Consider the following 20,109-nt stretch of genomic DNA (forward strand, 5'->3'; position numbering starts at 1 on the left):
ACAAGGAGGCTGACTCATATATCCTATGATTATCACTTAGTATTGTATATATGATTTATGATGATTGTATTTTATGATTATGATTATCACTTGTTGCTTTTATCCACACTGAGAGCTTATGCACCGAAGACAAATTCCTTGTGTGTGTCCAATCACACTTGGCCAATAAAGAATTCTAGACTAGTCTAGTCTAGTCTAGTCTAGTCTAGTCTGCCCTGCTCTGCTCTGCTCTGCTCTGCCCTGCCCTGCTCTGCTCTGCTCTATTCTCAGTTGGCTATAGGAATGGATGTAACACTAGATACATTAAAACAATTTAGGCTGCATTCCTATGGTTCTGGGAAAGTAGCTGGCTGACTGATATGTTTTGTTTATTTAAGTTTAGAGTTTGGCCTATCCCTGAGGCTCAAAATGGATAACAATATAATTTGAACCCAAAAACACATTTCCCTTGAAAGGTATCTTTTGTTCATGGAAAAGCACACATCCAAAACAAAACAAAAACAATACAAAAAAGTGAAACAAGATCTATAGTCTTGACCAAAAAAGACTAGATGAAGATTACCCCATGAGTTTGTACTAATTCTTACAACACTGTGTTTTGTGAAAGCAGCTCTGGAATTTTTGTTCATAATTCTTTGGATCCATATAAGGACATTGATTTTTTAAAATTTGCTAAATGTTGTTGTGTCCTATAGCATGATCTACTTAGCATCTAACATCTAATAGTAAAACTGTACCAAAAACATAATTAACATACTTTAACAGAGAAATTCTGAAAATAATTTGTCCAAATTTGAGACATTTTTTTACTGTTTTTTTGTTAATACATAATACATTTAACATTTTGTTAAAATGTTGTAAGAGGAAGATCAATGAATGAATGAAAAGTGATTGGTTACTACAATTCTAGGTGCAAAATAAAGGAAATATGCCTTTATCATGCTAAATTCTATTATGCTAAGGACTATAGTTTTTATCAATTGTGAACAAATTGCAAATCTAATATCTGAAGATGAAAAATATTATCAATGATACTTGCAGCCTTCAATTCCATTGTTTACATGTTTTCTCATCTTTGCAGTATATCTCTTCATTTTTTAACTCAAATATTATTCTATTACAGCAGAAAAGTCTACATCACACCTTCTTCTATCGGATTAGGTGAGGTAGTCTCCATTCCAAAGAAATTTCAACAGAGCATCACAGCTGTGCTAGACATCTACAAAAGTAGACCTTAAGGATTCTCCATTAAATTTTAACAGGTCTTTTGGCTGAGCCTGCCTTCATTGAACCAACTATGCACGTACTTGATTGGACTCTGAGGCTTAACTCATCCGGTTACCTAAACGTATATTTTATATGGTATTCACAAATCTAGTTTTTCTGAAAAGTTCTATTCTATAATTACACAACACAATCAACTGTATTCCTTTGGGATTCTTCCCAAGTTTATTTAAAAAAAGAAAAAAAGTTACTATGGAAATTACAACCTGCTTTTCTTCTTTCATTTCTTTTTTTTTTTAAGGAAAGAAAAAGGAATTGGTCAATCTTGCATTTGTTCATAAAACCACAAAAATGTATGTCAGCTTAATAGTTTCCTGTCAAGAAAGTCATTTCAAACTGAGCTGTTAGTTAGCAAGATGGCTGAGGTTAAAAAGCTATCTAAATCATGACCCCTTGAAGTGACTGAATGGTTGTGTGGCTGTGAAATGGCTCATTTCTTCCTGGCCCAAATACACCCATACTGTGTGTGTGAGTGTAGATGTACTCATATGTATATGTATTCATACATATGTTGTATATACTGGATGTATAAATGTATACACATATATTCATATATATTTATATTTACTTTTACAAAAGTAAAAGAAACCATGAAATATAGAAAAAAATAAAAATAAAGATATATAAAGAAGCAATTTCCAATCTTCTTTACAGCAGTTCAAACTTATTCTGCCTCCTTCCTCAATAAAATTACCTCATAATTCCTTTCTCCCATATTCAGCCCTTTTTAATCAGAAAACCCATAAATCAACAACTCATTGTTTTCCATTTCCAGCAAAAAATATCCATATGAGGTTTCCAGCCTTAATGAAAGCATTTGTCTTATCCCTGATTAAGCAGGTCAATCCAGCTATTTCCAAAAATTTCAGTGTTGGCACAATTCATTCCTCCAATATGGGTATGTCAGTATTTTTTTTACTTTCCTGCTGACCCAAACTGGCTTAGAATTTTTCTGCTCCTAACAGATGCAGAGAAAAGTTTCTGGTCTTCATCATTTATAAATGTGTGAGAAATTAATGAATGGAGATGAAAATATCCTTTGGGATTGTTTACTCTGCCTGGAAACAATGCTGGCAACCTTTTACCTCCAGGTGGATGGACTGACAGATCAACACCTTAGAATTTCCCCAGCTGCCTTTCATTTAAACATTAGTTTTGGGTGGGGTTGTGTGGGTGGTTAGAATTGTTTCGCATTTAGTATGTGGATTGTAGTCTTTGAGTGTTACTTTAGGTTTATAACACCAGTGTACTTGAAAATCAAATTCATACGATCGTCTAAGTTACGTGCAGCCATATTTGTTTCATTTAAAATGTTGCATTCCATTCTGTACAATTAGTGCAAAAATTAATACATAGATGTCAAGGGGTAGCCCACCACATCACAACAAATAGAGAAGAGTGATTTTGTTTGATTGGGTCCACAGCTGTGCCTTTTCTTGCCAGCTTTGTCTGCAACTTGAGTTTTAATTATAAGAGATGTTCTTCTTGCTCTTCCTCTGCGTTTTCATTATATGCTAGATTTTTCTAAAGCTTTGAAGAGGGCATTTCACCAAAGATTCTTAAGACTTAAAAGGATAGAACTACTTACCAATTGGCAGCTGGTTAAATATAGGAAATAAAGGCTAGAAGTAAACAGTTTCACTGTGGAGACAAGCAAGGATTGGAATGTCCCAAAAGCATTTAATGTTCTTTCTTAATCAGACTTATGTTTCATCTTTCCTACAGAAACAAAAGACAATGTATATGGCACTGTTTTTTCCAGATTTTCCTATGGCAATGCAATAGGACAGTTTTAAGGTGAGAGAGTATGATTGGCCCAAAATCAACTTTCATGGCTAGTAGTGGATTTGGACTGGGACCAGGGAGCTTCAGATCAGTTCTGGATTTATTCCTTGTTTAATCAACAACCTGGGTGGCAATTGTTTCTCTTGGACTGATGATGTCCTCTCTGTTAACTCTTTATTCACTCTTATGCAAACTGTGCGTTTACTGCAGGCATCCTCAAACTACAGCCTGCGGGCCATTAATCTGGCCTGCGCGGGACCATGAGGCTGCCCCGCCCATATTGCCCCACCCACCCACTGGCCCCCACCCTTCGCCAAGCACAGGACATACCTTCATGAGCTGGAAGTGGAAGGTAAGCCAGAGAGCTACTGAAGGCAGCTCTCAGTTTTTGACTGGTAGAAAGCTTCTGGGAGGCGGGAAGGCCAAAAATGGGATGTGCGAATGCCCCAGGAGGCCAAAAATGCACCCGTTTTTGGCAGGCACCTTTGCGCATCCCATTTTTGGGTGGTAGAAGGCTTCTAAAAGGACAGGAAGGCCAAAAACGGGACACACGGACACTCTGGGCACCTCTGCACATTCTATTTTTGGCTGGCAGAAAGCTTCTGGGGGCCGGGAAGGCCAAAAACAGGATGCACAGATGCCCTTGAAGGCCAAAAATGCACCCATTTTTGGCTGACAGAAGGCTTCTGGGGGTCAGGAAGGCAAAAAATGGCATGTCCTGTTTTTGGCTGGCAGAGTGCTACTGGGGGCTGGGGAGGCAGGCTCCCCCACCACTGCCGCTGCTGCTTGGCTGCCCTTCCTTCTCCCATTCAACACTGGGCAGTTGGAGGAGGAGAGGGAGGGAGAAGGGGCTGGCTGGCTGGCAGATCAGTCTGCTGAGCCACAGCCTTGGGGCTTCCTCACCAGATACACTCCAAGCGATGCCTGCCCAATTCGATCCTGCCTGCCAGGTGCATGAAGCCTTTGCCAGAACCTGTTGCGCACATTCAGCATGTGTGGAGGAAGCTCCGGGATGGCCAGCAAGATTCCAAAAGTGGATTGAGACTGCCGAGATGCAAATAGAATGGAGTGGAATGGAAATAGGAGAGACTGGAATGGGAATAGGAATAGGAATAGGAATAGGAATGGAAGAGATGGGATGGGATGGAATAGCAATAGCAATAGGATGGAGTAGGAGTGGGAATGGGAATGGGAATGGGAATAGGAAGGAATGGAATGGAATGGAATGGAATTTAATGAGGTATTCCAGGGCACTGCCAGGATTGAAGGAGATCCTGCAGAAGATGCCCCAGGAGCAAGCCTCTACTCTGTACCCATCAAACATTCCATGTCCTTGGTTTCTGTTCCCCACCCCCATTTGCTCTTCAACTTTGTTGTACTTGAAATCTTAATTTCTCCAGAGATGCTCCAATAGTGGAAAGGAGAGAGGGGGAGGGAGGGAGGGAGGGACGGAGGGAGAGAGAGAGAGAGAGAGAGAGAGAGAGAGTGAGTAAGAGAGAGAGAGAGAGAGAGAGAGTTGTTGATTGTAAGCTTCTTGGGGTTGAGAAGAATTGCTGCAAAACTGAGTTTCCTGAAGTGGACCACTAGACTCCTTAACAACTTAAAAATGATCTAGTAAAAAGAAGTCAGCATCATGGAAACAAAAGCAAATAAAATATCCCCAGGAGCAAAACAAATTAAAGTTTAATTTGTGTGTTTTGTTTAATGGACTGCTAAATTGGCAAAATGGACTGCTAAATTGGCCATGCCCACCAGTCACATGACCACCTAGTCACACTCACCCAGCCAGTTTCCCCTCCCCCCCAACAGTCTGGGGGACTGTGAATTGGCCCCCTGTTTAAAAAGTTTGAGGACTCCTGGTTTACTGTTTCATTTCCAAACTATACTTTTCCAGCCAATATCAATTCAATCGATCAAGTTTTAGAAGAATTGGCCTATTAGTGTTTGTTTCTACCTATGAAATGGAGAAATATAGTTTTACAAGTTTCAGGAAACATTTCAGAAGTATGAGAGAAGAACAAGGAAGACAAAATGAAAACAGTCTGAGAGGTCTAAAACTCTTCTATAATAAATTACAACCTACTCTGAAGTCAATGTCAAGAACCCACTAGGAAAGAAGAGAACACAAAGAAGATTACACTGGGCTAGTCCCTAGGTGAGGAAAGGCAAATTAGGGCTTACGGCTGTGAGTTATCACAATTATATATTTGCCAGATTTCCTGGAGGTATCTGGATGACAATTTGGTTGTCAGCACGGGTCTAGAAAACAAGACCCAAGTTGTTTTTGGCATATCAGATGTTAAACTGATAAATTAAACACAACAAACTTTTGTTTTGGCACAACTATGTTAAATTGATGAATTAACTAAATTTTGTTTGGCAAACTGATGTTAAATTGATGAATTAAACATAACAAACTTTTATTTTTTTAAATATTTTTTTCCTTTTGTGCTGAAACACCCAAATTTGAGAGAAAATTCTGCAGAAGTGATTTTATAAACACGCCTATATTACCTTAATCAAAATAAATATTCATTTTGTCCCTTTCCTTTATTAAAAATAAACTTTTCCTGTTGTTACTAAAAAGCAGTGTTAAGTGTCAAGCATAATGCAAAATTTTACATGGAAAGATCTAGCAGATAAAGCCATAGAGCTATAAATCAACTACTATTTTCCATCCTATCCTACTACTGATAGTGAATTCAGAATTCAATGCACACAAAATACTAAAGAGGCCAGGGGAATTTGTTTGTTTATAGATTAACCACAACTGCAAAATAATGCAGGGAAAAGTGAACCTATTCAATGGACAAAGAAAGCTAAGAGAAAGGAGATGGACGATGAAATGGAAAATTCCAGTTTACAACCTCTGGAGATAATCCAGACCAACTGATCAGTTCAGTAAGAAGCTTACAGTCACTCTGCTTAACTGATCTGGAAGTTTTCATCCTGCATCCCAGAGGCCTTCTGGACTTGCTAATGTATATGAAAAAGAATATAGGACTACTGATCTGGAAGAGAGGGAATCAGCTGAACTTTTCCTAACAACCCATTTCATTTATAATGACATTTTAAGGAACTTGTTTCCCTTTATCATCATACAATATTTCCCTTATATCTTTTTAAGTTGCAAGCCTGATGTCAGGGTCCAGTTTTAATTACAAGTCGCTTTTAGAATAATTTTTTTTAATTGGCCAAGTTAATTGGACACAAAAGGAATTTTGTCTTAGTTCAGGGGTCTCCAACCTTGGCAATTTTAAGACTTGTGGATTTCAATTCCCAGAGTTCCTCAGCCAGCTGGCTGAGGAACTCTGGGAGTTGAAGTCCACAAGTCTTAAAGTTGCCAAGGTTGGAGACCCTGTCTTAGTGCATATGCTCTCAGTGTACATATTTAGTGGTATGGTTATGCATTAATAAATAAATGTGTCCATTTTTAATGATCAAATCACATCTGAGTCAAACGCTAGAGCAATGTTTCTCAACCTCAACCACTTTAAGAAGTGTAGACTTCAATACCCATCAGACTGCATGCTACCTCAGACCTCTTAGCACCAGGAGGTAAGTAATGTGGTTAAAAACTAGACTTTATAATATATAGAATATAGAATTCAAATGTGATTGGACACACAATAATTTGTCTTTGGTGCATATGCTCTCAGTGTACTCACTCGGTGTACACTGGCTGGATTGAAATATTAAACCTCATTCCTTGAAATAATGTCCATTCCTTGGGCTGGATCAGTTTCTATGATAATCTAGATTGTATGGACATTGAAACTACAGTCTTAATATTACTTACTGTTAGGTAGACGTAGCAAGTACATTCTGATTAATTTTCAAGGGAATAAATATAAGATTTCAATATTTATAATGTTGAAGAACCATTACAAAGCAGAAGATTTGGAGACACTATGTTAATATTTTAAGATCCAGTTCTTTGGAGCATTCTCTCATACGGTTAACAATGATATAATAATTAGAATGATAACAAATATATTTTTTCATTTTATATTAAATTAATTATTCTATCCTGAAATGATTTGATTTCTTTTCCCACTTTAGTTGTGGGAATTAAAACTAAAGTTGTAATTTAATGTTAGCTGGGCAATTTTCTCATTTTCATGGTCTATTAAAAGAAACAATGATTTTAAAATCAAATCTAACGGAGCAACTTTTAAACTTGTATGAGTTTGGAATACATCTACTTGTGAAGTAGTTTAGCTCAGCTTACCCCATCTGGGGTGAATTTAGAAACTGATGCCAACATCTTTTCCTGCCTAGCTACACTCTACTGTAGCCTCCACCATTTATTGGCAAGTTCAGACATAAAGCATCCATCATAGCACCACCTGTCTTTATATATGAACAGAAGATGCTTTGAATGCAGGGTAAATTTATATCCATTCCACATCTGTAGAGAAATATATACACTTTATATGAGAAATCACAGTTTCATTATTTTTATTTCTCTCTTTGAATCAATCAGAAGATATAAGATTGATTTTTATGGGCATCTTTTTTTTTTTTTTGCATGTTGCTGAAGAAATAGTCAATGAAAATATACAAATAGCTTCATTCAGTTCTTTCATTGGCAAAGAGAAACAGTGCTGGAACATTACCGCTAAGCAACAGATGGGAATATACTTAAACCACAAAAATTTGGAATTCTTGCCCAGATGCCCCAAATGCTTTCTGGTTTCATGGGGATGGAGTGGAGGAGTGAGAGGATGGTTTGATCTTCCAGACAAGAAAGATTGATTGTGCTGGCTTACTTTAAAAGTACCTCTGATATCAAGAAAGCATGAAGAATATCTTTCCTGCTAGAATCTCCAACTCCAAATTCCATTCAGTGCACACAAATAAGTTCATATTTTTGTCATCTGGTTAGATTAAGCAGCCTGGAAAAATTAGAAGCTTCTTCAGTTTTACAATATGTTCAAATGTTTTAAGGACTTGATTCTGAGACATGCTCACATGGTGGAAAGATTCATGCATTATATAAACTGTAATGTCAGTGGGTTTGAGCTTAGCACACAACATGAATCCATCCATAATTGTTTTAAATCACTTACATTGGTTTAGTGTTATATGTTAAAATATACCATGAATTAACATGATCTGATAAGCTCCAGTGGGCTTTTGTTTGTTTATTTATTAAATGTGTTTGCTGGCCATCTCACTGCAAGGTGACTCTGGGCAGCTTCACAGCATCAAAATGAAATCATAAATATATGTATAAAATCATAACAAAATTGTAATAAAAATAGAGGTTATAACTCAAAGATGTAGAGGAAGAGAACAGAATGTATTGGGGATGGGAGGTGGGAGCTACTATTAGTCGGTCAACCATCTCCAATGTGGTACTCCCTCAAGTTGATGCCCCAAGCCAACTGGCAGAGTCAGTTCTTCAGGCTCTTGTGGATGGTGACGAGGGAGGGATCCAATCTTACCTCAAGAGCGCAAGATGTTCCAAAGGGCCAGGGCTGTTAGTGAGACGATATAAATAAAACACAAAAGATCACAACACCCTAGCTATTGAAAATATATATTTGCCATTTAACAGATAGCAGCACCTGAGGAATTAAAATAATATACCATTGTTCTAGGGAATAACAAAATAACAAACTACTTTCACCTTATAGCCAAGAAAGCTACATGGACATATTGAAGAAATCACCAGGGTTGATCTCAACTAAAAGAAACTTTTAACAAAAGACTGGATAGCAGTAAATATTAAGCAATGTCTTCTAAATCCATATAAGGTTAGCATTAGTCTTAGTAGAAAGCATTCAAGAGAAATGGAGATGGAGGAATAAATCATGGAGAAAATATTCATTCTGAACCTCAGTGGGTTTTCTTTTCTTTTAGCTTAATAGAACGTGGCAATTATTTATTTATTAAGGAATAACTTAACCTCCCCTTTATTTTCCTCATATTCATAAAAGTTTTATGTTCCATTCAGTCGTATTCTTGCTCTTAAGTGCCCAGTCACCTTATTTTATTTCATTTAAGAGTATTAATGGCCTTATTCTTACCCACCCCTAAAATATAGAGAAAGGAAGAAGACATAATACCTTTCTCCTTATGCTGCAGATCCTATCACCCTCATAATTTCCCACTTCTCTTTGTTTTGATATCATTTTTTTTAACTATTCAACTAGTGACTAGAAATCCACACTACTTTCAGCTAATCTGTGATCTGATTTATACTTTATGATAACATAAGATTAACTCAATTATTTATTTGTTGAATAAAGTTACATCCATTTACATCCATCCATTACATCCAAAATTACATCCATTTTGCATTCCTCTCCAGTCCAACGACCTCCAGATATGTTTGATTCTCATGGTCTATCTGGCATGGCCAACCACCAGTGAAAATTAAATAAATTGGTTCCTATCAGTGCTACTCAGGAAGTCTGTTTACCTAATGCTACATTTGTGAATAAAAACATATGTTACGATTGGCACAATTGTTGAAAAAACTTTCAAGAAAAATAGGAAAATAATTGGGATATGGAAATGATCTCCACGTGGAAAGTGGTCATGGTTTCAATGGTTATATGTTTTAGGAATTTTATGCCGGCCATATGCTGAGACTACAAAATAACCATCTCTCTTACCCTGAAAATGACCCAAAGCAAAACAAGAGATAAAGTCACTCTTTGGGTTCAGCCAACATAAATATAGGAAAGTCAAATATAGGAAATATAAGCTCTCAATTTGAATTTCAGCAAATACTGCTTTTCTGCTCTGTTATACATTCTCTTCCTCTTTTCCAAAAGAAAGTTGTAGTGAAATCTTAATAGCTGTTAAACCGTGTAGAGAAGCTGTTTGAGACAAGTCACCAAGGATCATGGGATTATATTAATGACACTAGAATAGAACTCTTGATTGCAGAAAATATGACTTCAATAACAGAGTTATTAATGCTTGGAATACACTACCTGACTCTGTGGTCTCCTCTCCAACTCCTAAATGCTTTAACCAAAAACTGTCTACCATTGACCTCACCCCATTCCTAAGAGGACTATAAGGGCGTGCATAAGTGCACAAAAGTGCCTACCGTTCCTGTCCTATTGTTTCCTTTCAATATATGTTCCTGTATATAATGTTATGACAAAATTAAAAAATGGCAAATTCTAAAACAAGCATCACAATCCTACAAATGTACTTTGTTCTAGTAAACACCATGCCACTAAACATGTTCAATCTTTTCCCCCCTAGTGGAATTCTTTAAAAGGAAATCAAAATTTGGCATCCTGGCAATGAATGAAATACAATAATTACACTTGCAAAGAAGCTGAAAAAGGTTTTTATCTCATTTTATCCCCACCACTATCTTACACCATCTTATACCCAAAAAGTCCTCTGCCTATTTGTCTCCAGAAATCTGGTCACTCCCAATGAGCAAAATGTTTCTTTATATTTGATCCAAAAGATCCCTGAGCATTAACCTTCAAGGTAAATAAAGGAGATCCCCAACGTGTTGCATGGTTTATATTTTAAAGATATTTTAGGAACAACAACAAAATAGTAGACCATGAAGGTTAGTAGAAACCTTCTTGTGCCAAGCTATTCAGTTTAATTTTTTTAAACTATTATGGCTATGTTAACCATTGCTACCTACTTGACTGGTTTTTAGACAATAAAGCTTTAATAACTGTGTATCCAAAGACAGATATTACAGCCGTCATTATCATTCCAAAACATTACTAATACTAGAATTATGTCAATTTAAATTTTTGCAATCTTGTTTGAAGCAACCTTATAATTGCACCCAAGATGTGGAATCAAAGTCAGTCTATCTTCCAAATACAAGTGTCTTTTGTATTATCATAAAGAAACGCAAAAGAGGGAACAATCCTTTTTTACTGTATCTATTTATTCTCTTCACCTGGAAATCTTTCATGTATTTTAAGTTTCCAAGCACTAAATCTTTTAGTGAAATGGAGGACAATAGAACATTTTAAAGCAAGAGAAATTAAAACTTTTCAGAACCAAATTATTTCCAAATAACCTTCTTAAAACCTGTAAAAATATCTAACCTAGAGTTATTTATCCAATTTTTCCCTTCTTCTACTTTGTCTCTAAAGATTTGCTCCTCTTTTACATTTCAAAACAATTTCAGCTCTGCAAAAACACTCTTTCTCAGCACAACACCTTTGCTCTAATTAGTTTCATCATAAACCTACTACACTTGTGTATGCTTAAGAATTTATAGATCTCATTAATTTCAACGGGTGGGAGACAAAAGGAAAAACAAAATCTGATCGCCTTCAGATTTCTCTCCTCCTAACTGCAGCTTACATTTAAGGGGCAAAATTGTTTTGGCAATAAAGCATTCTGAATAACATATGTTTCTAAATAAGGCACCCATATTACACATTTTTTTCATGATGTTAATTTGATGAAAATAATTCACAATATTGGAAATAATGATGTGGTGGAAAGGAATTCTTTGAAAATGCTGAAACAAATGGGCTGACTTTCGTTACCAGGTGGGATACTGGGATAAGAATGGATTTCTACTGAGAAACAGCCGCTCCTAAAATTGTTCCTTATATGGAATGATTTAGCTTTAAAGTAGTCTCCACTGTTTTCACTTAACACAATGGATTTTTTTTAATGGAATAAACCTCAGGCCCAAGATTCCACTGGCTAGAAAGGAAGTAAACTGATAGAAATAAAGCTTACATCAAAATGGACAGAATTAAGAAAAACATTTTCTGGATGTCATGTTCAGATCAGTTTCCTGGAAAGTTACTATTTTTTTTTAAAAGAGAGAAAAAGTTTCTGTTCATCTCTTGGTTGAAGAGTGGTTTCTACTAATGTAATTTCCCATATTTTAGCCCTAGCGTTCCCACCACCACCCCAAACTTGGCAACCTTAAGATGTGTGAATTTCACCTCCCACAATTGCTAGCTGGGTAATTCTGGGAATGGAATGAAGTTCATGCATCTTAAAGCTGTCAAGTTTGGGAAAAAACAACATTCTCCTGGCTCCTTCCTGAAGTGTTGGGACTACAACTCTGAGAACTCCTAGAATTCTTGAAAGCATAGTCACAACTAAGTTGGGAAAGACTGTGCTAGGCATAATGATAGTAAGGTAATCCTCAGTTTATGACCAGTCACCTTTCCCCACCAATCTCTTCTCCCGTTCTGCAACCCTGGATCCCCCATGATTGCATTGGGAAAGAAGAGTAGAGCACTATTTCCCTTGGCCTCCCTGCAGGCATGTAATTCCATTCCAGAAGCAGGCACTAGTTTAGAGCACCAACAATTCATTCCAGTCATTCCCAAATCACTTCCAGGATGGAGCCACACAGCTTCTACTGTGTAGGAAGGCAGCGTGGCTCAGTGGCTGCTTCCAGAAGGAGATCTCTATAAAAAAGGTAACTGATCGATTGGAGGATACAACAGAGGGTGTGGGACCCCATAGGGTGGGAAAGCAGACCTGAGACCTGCAAAGACCCCAAGGAATGGAAAGCAGTAGGAGGAGGCTTGGGAAACCTGGAGCAGACCACGTGTGAGCTATGGAGGTAATGCAGTACAGGCCTGTCCCTGTGCTAGGCCTCTAAGGGCTTCCCACACTCCTGAGGCACTCTGTGTTCTGCTCAATGGCTTGTGTGGTTGCTTAACAACACCACACAAGCCTTGGAGAGATCAAGGATGGGCAGTGGTGGGTTTCAAATTTTTTTACTACCGGTTCTGTGGGTGTGGCGTGGCATGGCTTAGTGGGCGTGGCATGGCTTGGTGGGTGTGGCTTGGTGGGCATGGCAGGGGAAAGATACTGTAAAATCTCCATTCCCACCCCAATCCAGGGGAAGGTTACTACAAAATCCCCATTTCTTTCCAATCAGCTGGGACTTGGGAGGCAGAGAATAGATGGGGGCAGGGCCAGTCAGAATTTTTACTACCAGTTCTCCGAACTATTCAAAATTTTCCCTACCAGTTCTCCAGAACTGATCAGAACCTGCTGAAAGCCACCTCTGAGGATGGGAGTTGTTAAGTGAGGCGATCACATGGATGCCTTGCTTATCAATCATCACAAATTGCAATTGTAATGGGGAGGCTCAGATCATAAATTGGGGATTAGCTGTAGCAGGGAATTATACCTCTTATAGTGAAGAAGACTGAACAAGCAGTGTTCTTAAAATTCTGAGATCTCATTTTCAAAGAGAGACTGATACTGAGTACTGAAATATAATACTTTGGTAGTAATAATATAAATATCACTCAGGGAGGGAGAATCTAATAATACTTTAACTATGTTTACGGCTGCTTGGACAACAGACTGCTTTTCTAGATCAGTCCTAGGTGTTCTTTTGGTAAGAGTGTTTATCCTTCTTCTAAAAGCTTGGAATATTTTTCTCTTATTTAGCAAGAGAACTGGGTTATATCTAATTTGTAGATCTTTCGAGTTCAAAAGTTTTATAATCAAGGCTATTTCAAAATCCAAATAGAAAAACTACTTTGACTGATTCTCTGATACTAGGCCAAGTTTTAGCCATCAAAAAAATACTGTAGAATTATTTGTCAGAATGAGCAACAGTGAATAATATAAGATTTGATGTTCTGGCTTGACCACAGAATGAATCAACTTCATAAAATAGCTGTAACCAAATAATTCACAATCTATTGCCCAATGGGCAATGGGCTGATTGGAGTGGGAAGAAGACTCCAGTTCTGGGAAAAGTGTTGAATAAGAAACAACTCAAACAAACAAGAAAATATGGGGAACTCCCAGAAGGAACCTTCTGGGAGATTAACCTCAAATCTAGGATATTTCCCCTTTCTAACTGTGAAAGGCTTTGAAGTAAGGGCAGAAGTTAGCAAGTTGCAGTGTGAAATGGGAAATGGGAAATTCTTTTGCCAACTACTGAAACCATAATTACTGAAACCATGAATTACTTTCACTGTGAGTTGGACAGTCATAACAATATAAATGGTTAGCCATTTTATGGGCAGCATTTTTCAAGCAACTCATCTGTACAGTTACATGACAAATAATATCATTATAAATAGCAAAAATAAAGTAAATTAATAAGCAAATAATAAGCAAAAAACAAACAAACCCCACAACAGTATTTTGAATTTCCTTGACCAATTTGACATATAGGGCCTTTGTTTAACCAGATAGGAAAAGTATATTATACTTTTTAAAAAATCTGCTATATAGAAAGTGACAAGAAAGAAGGTCTTTTAGAGCAGGGGGTCTCCAACATTGGCCATTGCTGGCTGGGGAATTCTGGGAGTTGCAGTCCTCTAGGCTTAATATGGCCAAGATTGGAGACACCTGTTTTAGAGGGTTGAGTATAGGGAAATAGTGGGAAAAGTGCCAGGTTGCATAGAAACAAACATATAAAGGTATGAAAATACATACACTTACTAGAAAATTTTCTAAAACAAAATTAATTTGGACCTTTGATTATCTTTTCTTACAACAGTCCAGAAACATTATTCACTACTGCTGTGTCTTGTTTTATAATTTAGCATGATGTGTGAATCTTATCTTGTGGCTTGTTCAAAGCATTGTTAAACAATCTATGTGTGAAGCCAAGCAAAGGATGACATAGACAACTGGAAAAGAGGACAAAAGGGGAAAAAATGTGGACTAGAGGCGTTAGGGGGCAAAAGGTTTCAACATATAACTGATTAACCTCTTGTCAATTTCAGGCAGCAGGGAAGCAGGTGGGAGGGTATTAACCAATTAAGGTCATTGTCTTGTTAATTTATGTTGGTACTTATTAGGGAACTATTGATAAAAGCCGCTAGGAAGAGAAAGCTTGTCGATACTCAAAATCACAAGGATTTCCTTTTTCATTAGGAACACACCATTTTTTGGAGATTGAAAGACACATAGGGCCTTTGTTTAACCAGATAGGAAAAGTATATTATACTTTTAAAAATCTGCTATATAGAAAGTGACAAGAAAGAATTCAGCCAGCAAAGCTGGCTGGGGAATTCTGGGAGTTGCAGTCCTCTAGGCTTAATATGGCCAAGATTGGAGACACCTGTTTTAGAGGGTTGAGTATAGGGAAATAGTGGAAAAAGCGCCAGGTTGCATAGAAACAAACATATAAAGGTATGAAAATACATACACTTACTAGAAAATTTTCTAAAACAAAATTAATTTGGACCTTTGATTATCTTTTCTTACAACAGTCCAGAAACATTATTCACTACTGCTGTGTCTTGTTTTATAATTTAGCATGATGTGTGAATCTTATCTTGTGGCTTGTTCAAAGCATTGTTAAACAATCTATGTGTGAAGCCAAGCAAAGGATGACATAGACAACTGGAAAAGAGGACAAAAGGGGAAAAAATGTGGACTAGAGGCGTTAGGGGGCAAAAGGTTTCAACATATAACTGATTAACCTCTTGTCAATTTCAGGCAGCAGGGAAGCAGGTGGGAGGGTATTAACCAATTAAGGTCATTGTCTTGTTAATTTATGTTGGTACTTATTAGGGAACTATTGATAAAAGCCGCTAGGAAGAGAAAGCTTGTCGATACTCAAAATCACAAGCATTTCCTTTTTCATTAGGAACACACCATTTTTTGGAGATTGAAAGACACATAGGGCCTTTGAGTAGCAGATTAGAGACCTGACTATAAAAAATGGCTGGGTTCAGGCAAAATAAATTTAATTTATTCCTAACAAACAGGAAGCAGCAGGTGAAGCTAAGCAAGATCACATCAAATACCTGTACTATTAGCACAGGGGCCCCCAAGGCTGTGTGCTCTCCCCACTTCTCTCTGTATACCAATGACTGCATCTCCAATGATCTATCTGTCAAGCTACTGAAGTTCGCAGATGACACAACAGTGATTGGTCTCATTCGAGACAATGATGAATCCGCATATAGGTGAGAGGTCGAACGACTAGCCTTGTGGTGCAACCAAAACAATCTGGAACTGAACACGCTCAAAACCGTAGAAATGGTGGTAAACTTTAGGAGAAACCCTTCCATACTTCCACCTCTCACAATACTAGACAACACAGTATCAACAGTAAAAACCTTTAAATTTCTAGGTTCTATCATATCGCAAGATCTCAAATGGACAGCTAACATCAAAAATATCATCAAAAAAGGACAACAAAGAATGTTCTTTCTGCGCCAACTCAGTAAGCTCAAACTGCCCAAGGAGCTGCTGATTCAGTTCTACAGAGGAATTATTGAGTCTGTCATTTGCACCTCTATAACTGTCTGGTTTGGTTCTGCAACCCAACAAGAAAGACACAGACTTCAGAGGATAATTAGAACTGCAGAAAAAATAATTGCTACCAACCTGCCTTCCATTGAGGACCTGTATACTGCACGAATCAAGAAGAGGGCCATGAAAATATTTACAGATCCCTCACATTCGGGACATAAACTGTTTCAACTCCTACCCTCAAAACGATGCTATAGAGCACTGCACACCAGAACAACTAGACACAAGAACAGTTTTTTCCCGAAGGCCATCACTCTGCTAAACAATTAATTCCCTCAACACTGTCAAACTATTTACTAAATCTGCACTACTATTAATCTTCTCATCGTTCCCATCACCAATCTCTTTCCACTTATGACTGTATGACTGTACCTTTGTTGCTGGCAATCCTTATGATTTGTATTGATATATTGACCATCATTTGTGTTGTAAATGTTGCACCTTGATGAAGGTATCTTTTCTTTTATGTACACTGAGAGCATATGCACCAAGACAAATTCCTTGTGTGTCCAATCATACTTGGCCAATAAAATTCTATTCTATTCTATTCTAAAAGTCACAACTTGGCAGCAACATTTGGTGGAGCTCTGCATCGTACCAAAGGCCACATGGGGTTCTGAGCCTCTTCCTGAACGTGTCAGCTATAGGGTACATATTGGTTTGCCTTTGAAGCTACATCTATCAGTGCTTTCTCTCGATTGCTGGACAACTGTAAAAATCTCAGGGAAGAGATTGGATATTATGCTTTAATATTATTATAATATTTAACTATTAACTATTATTTAACTATTAATAATATTTAACTATTTCTTAATGAGAAGGTCCATGCCAACAGAGAAAACAGCTATTAAGCTTCCCAGATATAAAATCAGAGTTCTGGTTTGACAATTCCATCTGCATGAAGTATCTCTCTGGGATGAAGACCAGGTTACGATCTCCTCTAGGCCTAAGGTTTAGATTTCTTGAATTCTGTTGAATCTGGGAGGAGTGTTCTAAATCAGGGGTCCCCAAGCTTTCGGACCTCAGGGACCACTAAATTCATAATTTTAAATCCCACGGACCACTAATATGATCTGCCTAATGACCAGCTGGGTGGGCGTGGCTAGGTGGTCATGTGACTGGGTGGGCGTGGCCAACCCAATGTCACTCACATTGAGGGGTGCCTCTACTCACCCCTCTCCTACCAGTCACTCCTCACCTGCCCGCCCAGGCTCCTTAGGGCCCCAACAAGAAGCAGTTGTTGGAGCTAAGCAGCCACCATGAGAAAGGGTTGGCAAAACAGCTGGCTCAGTTCAAATTGGCCTGCTGTGACGTTCGTTGTAGCAACTAAGTTTTCCCCATCTCCTAGATCAGGGATCACCAACCTTTCGGATCTCAGGGACCACTAAATTTATAATTTTAAATCCCGTGGACCACTAATATGATCTGCCTAATGACTGTCTGGGTGGGCATGACAAGGTGGTCATGTGACTGGGTGGGTGTGGCCAACTCAATGTCACTCATTTCAAGGGGCACCTTGCCAGCCTCTACTCGTTACTACTCGTGTGCCCGCCCGGGCTCTTTAGGGTCCCAACGGGAAGCGGTTGTTGGAGCTAAGCAGCCACAATGAGAAAGAGTTGGCAAAACAGCTCAGTTCAAATTGGATTGAGCGAGAAGAATGCTCAGCAGAAGCACTTCACTGAGGACTAGGAGCATAAGCATAAGCAGAGGGAAGACCTGCGGGAGTGCAAGGCCAGGTACTGGCACCTGGAGACTCAGCGGCTGAGATGGTTAGCCAGTTCCAGGCCATGATGCAGTCCCACTGGAAGGAGGCCCTCCGGCTCTTTGCCACCAATGGCGCTTCCCTCCAGCCTTTGCCCAAAGCCCCGCACCAGGAAGCTGAAGCAGACCCCAAGTCGGAATTTCTGCCCCCCTCTGATGCTCACAAAAAGACTCTGCAGCAACACAAACATTCATTACACATATCCGTCCCCGGGGCCATAGTTTGAGGACCCCTGATTTAGTGCACTATAAAAAATGCAAATAATTTTTCTGCGGACCAGTAAAATTTTCTCGCGGACCACCAGTGGTCCACGGACCACCAGTTGGTGACCACTGTTCTAAATCACATAAGGACTTTCTCCATGTACATATACATGTAACAATGTATATTTTCATAATACGTAAATGATTTATGAAAGCTGGGAAACCTTAGAGATCTTGCTTGGCAGATAGATAAGGTTGGCACAGCACAGTGTCTTTGTTACTTCCCTCATTGCTATGATCTAACTATGCAACAAATAGTGACTAATGTATAAGGTATGCTTCACAGATTGACATGCAAATCTTAGAAGAAATTTTCCTTTGCCCCAGGATAATTGCACCTTCTTGGGGCACCCCATTCAGTACAAGTGGAAGCAACTACTTAATGTTCTTCTTACAATAATATTTTTGCTGGACTTCTTCCATCTGAGTAATAATCTTGACTGTTTACAGTTGTTTCCATTGTTTTATTTCCATCGAGCTAATCCTAAATGCAATGAGCTAGAAGTAACCTGACTATAACGTTAACACAGTATTTCCAAATAAGCCTGTTGAAGACCAAAGCCTAAACTTTTTTTTTCACCCAAATACCGCAATTTCCTAATCTACCATGTCAAGAATGGAGCAGAAGTGGAAATGAATATTTTTCTTTAATCATGGAACATAATTTATGGCCAGTTCATTTTTTAAAATCTATACATTTTTGTATAGTCCTCCCAAGTACATATCTCCATATATATGGTTAATTCTTTCATTGCAACTTCTGTGATCTCAGAATCAGAGAATTTTCACAGGGCTATCCAGTTATTCTCTTAAAGGGGCTTAGAGATTGTTATGCAGTCTTCTGTCCAGGTACTAATGAGATCGAGATCTGCTTAGCTTCAGAGGTGCCAAGTTCTAGGAACTAGCTTTTAGAAATGGAATGTATATTCCACAACAAAGGTTTGGTTGTTGAAGTACATAACAAGAGTTATCTAAGACCCTGAGTGATCCAGAAAAGGTCTGGCTTTACAAATACATGGGATTACTTTTGGTTCAGAAGGGTGGTGATTACTTACTAGCAGCTAGCAAAAACGTCTTCTGAAAATCATGCCAGATGACCCACCTTACTTCTGCTAAGGTCAGTAGCTGTGGAACAATCCAGGGAAAGTTCAGTTTGTTATTTGCTTGCACACAATAGACAGAACCTTGCCAGACTAAACACTACTCTCACCCCAATGGTTATGCCCTGGGAGATTGTAGGGAGTGGCTATCCTAACTCTCTCCCTCTGCCTCCAATCCAGATCCAGGCTGTGTTGTCTCTTGTCTCATCCCCCTGCCTGGAATGTGCTCCCTCCTTCCTGAGAAGTTGCTTCACTATAATCCATCACAGTAGCCCTTGAGAAACCTTAGTTTCCCAAAGGTAACTGCAGCATAGCTTCGAGCATATGGCTTCTTCTGCCAGGTGTAAGAGAATAAAATAATCCTTTGCTTCCTTTTCCTGTCTCTGCATTTGGCATCTTCTGCTTATTCTTTTCCTAGCCTAAAAGAAATCACTCTTAGTTTGCTCGTGTTTAAAGGTGAATATAGGGACTTTGCTCTTCATTCAAGTTTTGAAAATGGTAGCAATTTCTTTTAAACTCAAACTCTTTAGTTTATTGAACTAAACTTTATTTACTTTGTGAAATTTCAGACTGCTCATTTTCAGACTCTCAACTATTAATTAGTACTTCTCTTAAACAAATACTATTCTGATTTTCGCAATTCAGCAGTCCTATGCTTCTCTGAAACCTGGTTAAATGAATCCATTGAAAATAG

The 20,109-nt window shown here is 38.3% G+C and overlaps 1 long non-coding RNA gene across 1 annotated transcript in view; it reads right to left on the minus strand.

The window, feature by feature from the left end:
• The window catches only part of LOC131196090 (uncharacterized), a 38,126-nt gene extending 18,634 nt beyond the window's left edge, over positions 1 to 19,492 (minus strand). Inside the window, exon 1 of the long non-coding RNA XR_009154626.1 lies at positions 19,371 to 19,492. This is a non-coding gene — a long non-coding RNA (uncharacterized LOC131196090). The remainder of the gene's footprint in view (positions 1 to 19,370) is intronic.
• Positions 19,493 to 20,109: the final 617 nt, after the last annotated feature.

The sequence above is a fragment of the Ahaetulla prasina genome, chromosome 3 (genome assembly GCF_028640845.1).
Source record: "Ahaetulla prasina isolate Xishuangbanna chromosome 3, ASM2864084v1, whole genome shotgun sequence".
NCBI lineage: Eukaryota > Metazoa > Chordata > Lepidosauria > Squamata > Colubridae > Ahaetulla > Ahaetulla prasina.